General features: G+C 35.5%; 1 long non-coding RNA gene across 1 annotated transcript; it reads left to right on the top strand.

The window, feature by feature from the left end:
• The first annotated feature begins 352 nt into the window (after nucleotides 1–352).
• On the top strand, nucleotides 353–2,596 carry LOC127851326 (uncharacterized). Its single transcript, XR_008035731.1, has 2 exons — nucleotides 353–557; nucleotides 894–2,596. It is a non-coding gene; the product is annotated as an uncharacterized LOC127851326 (long non-coding RNA).
• The last annotated feature ends 285 nt before the right edge of the window (nucleotides 2,597–2,881 follow it).

The raw sequence follows: 2,881 nt of genomic DNA, 5'->3' as shown, positions 1-2,881 counted from the left end.
AAAGCCGATGGGACAGGCTATCGAATGTTCGTGATTTTTTAACTACCGAGTTTAAAGTAGTTCTGAAAATCACAATTCTTAACACGGTCTTATTACAAAACAAAAAATGCCTGCCATTTTCCGTTTGACTACTGTGTGAATATAAAACAAAAATTAGCAAAACTTGCACAGTGTGTTTTTTGTAAAGAATGTTTTAATACAATATTTGTACATCGTTCACGGTAATCGAGTTGACATAGAATTTAACTGATGATCTCAGAGTTTTCGGTTATGCCAACTATATATGCCGAAATTCCTGTGTTGTCGCAATCGCCAAAGCGACTTACCCACTATCTGCGGCTACATTACTCGATCGCACGTATAACCTAAATCCGTCTTAGCCTACGCTGTTTGTTTCTTATTGATTTTAAGGACATTTTGATAACATATTGTTAAATTAAAAAATCGCCAGTCGTCCTTGAGCCCCGTTTGATTTCGGATGGGACATATCTTCTTTCATGTGGATGCTCCGCGATTTTTATTTAAAAAAAGCCTTACGGTCGGACGAAAGGACACGGGTTAGTAATGCTAATGTAGGAACTCAATTTCAAAGCAATTGTACAATTTTTTGAACACATAGTGTGTTTACATAAACTTAAACATATCACTTATTTATTAATTATTTTCTGTATAATTTGTTAAGTTCGTGAAGTTTGTTTAAAGTTATAAGTCATTGTTATTTAAATACTCCAATTACAGGTTTATAGTTATAAAGAAATATGATACAATAAAATTCTTTACATATATGATAAAGTTTAAACACGGTTATAGGACAGATTTCATATTAAAGATCTTAAGGCAAAAACACACGAGTGCCACATGCAAGGGTTATGATACTAAATGTTTTACTTCAGACGAGTGATAATACACCGAGGATAAATGCCGCCGTCGGATGGTCCGCTAAATCTCAGCACGATCGCCGGCGAAACCGGAACCGGAAACATGGAAAACAGCGGCTTTTTGGAACTTATTGAACACCAGCAGCTGTTGTTGTACATCGTGTGTGGTCTTGGTGGACTCATGGTTCTGTTGTTGGCGGTGTGTATAGTGTGCTCATGTAAAGAAAAGTCCCGTCGGCAGCAGCAAGAACAACTCCGTCGGCAGCAGCGGCGGGCGCGCGAAACGACGGTCGGAAGAGGACGCACCGGCGATGAGTTATCGGTCGCCGCCGAGCCCGTCAGACGACGGTCAAGGGACATGAGAAATTCCGGCGCTCATGGTAATACGACCATGATGACGGCAATCGGACAACCGGGTCGCGGGATGCTGACCATTGCTTCTTAGGTTGTCGTCTTTGAAATCGTCGACGTCGCCTTCGAAATCGTCTTCGTATTTCATGTTGTTTTCGTTGAGCTGGTCGTTTGGGGGTGTTTTAAATGAGTAACACCGTTTTTTAGTGACGTCATAACGGCTTTCCAGTGTAATCATCAATGTGACTTGTTTCTTCGAGAGTTGGAAGTGTTCACCCGCTGAAAGACGAAAAGAAAAACTAACTAAAATATGTATAGTGCAAAATATACGTTTCTTATTTATGAAAATGTAAATATATAAACTTGATATATACTTGTAAATATATATATAGATATAACAATGATAGTTAACAGACTATGTTGTACGCACTATTTGATGGCAATTCTTAATTGTTATTTTATTCAATATCATATCTTCCTGAAATAGATAGAGGATATGTGTGCATGCGCCACGAGTGAAAATATCATTTTTCTATGATCACGAGTGAAATAACAAACGATCTTACACTGACATGAACAAATTGTCTGTTTCTTTTATGCCCCCTTTTCAAGAAAATAATGAACACCTGTTTCCCTTTCGCTGAAATGTTACCCTTTCTCCCGTGACGTGCCACAATACATTTCAATACACAAAAATGACGTCATTATACCAGCGAAATTCTCCGGTTTAACTCTTTTACAATGTAAATAAACGGCGAAAAAGCATACAATAAAAAGAAAATTAGTTCGATTCGATGGAATATCGTTTTTAATTCACTCGTGTTCATAAAAAATATATATATCTTGAAGTAAATCTTGATATGATAATCTTAAATTACAAAAGGTTGTTCTGAAAATTTGTTTTTTTCACCGGTGAAAATATTTTTTTATCATTAGTTATAAAAGAAACAATTATATTTATAATATAGTAGAGTCTATGATATGCACATATAATGATGCCGAGGTTTCAAAATCGTCTGTTTGTGATTCATGTTAAAGCACAACCGCAAAACTATTATAATTAATATATGTTGTTCTTTCTAAGTTTATTGAGTAATTTTTAAGAATATTGTATCGGTAATATTTCGAATAATTTTACTAACGAATTTAACCATGTGGAAGTTAAGAAGACGACGTGTTTGTACATACATAAACAACAACATTTCTTACATTATTTCGATTATCACAACACTATTTTGCAGTTATACCACTGCAAACTGTTTCCTCTGTTTGCGATTCATGTTTTAACACCACAGAGAATATATTTTCATATATTGTGTTCTTTCAATTGTTGAGTAATGTGTAAGAATATTATATCGGTAATATTTCGAGTAATTTTGCTTATTAATTCAACCAAGTTAAGAAGACGATGTTTAATAGGCATCCGCCTTCACGAAAAGCCTTGTTAGTATATACACAAAAAACAACATTGCCAACATTATTTCGATTATCACATGACTGAATATTTTGCAATTATACCTCTGAAAACTGCATTTAAGATTAGGATGTGTAGTCCGTGGAGCCTAATCTATCCTTGGAAGGATTCCGGAGATATTCGATGTTTCGTGATAGACAAACCATACTACTCCAGCTCGCTTTGGTATTTTCCTTTT

Source organism: Dreissena polymorpha, chromosome 11, assembly GCF_020536995.1.
Source record: "Dreissena polymorpha isolate Duluth1 chromosome 11, UMN_Dpol_1.0, whole genome shotgun sequence".
Taxonomy (NCBI): domain Eukaryota; kingdom Metazoa; phylum Mollusca; class Bivalvia; order Myida; family Dreissenidae; genus Dreissena; species Dreissena polymorpha.
The sequence above is the reverse complement of the archived record's forward strand: the minus strand, read 5'-3'. Positions and strand labels throughout refer to the sequence as shown.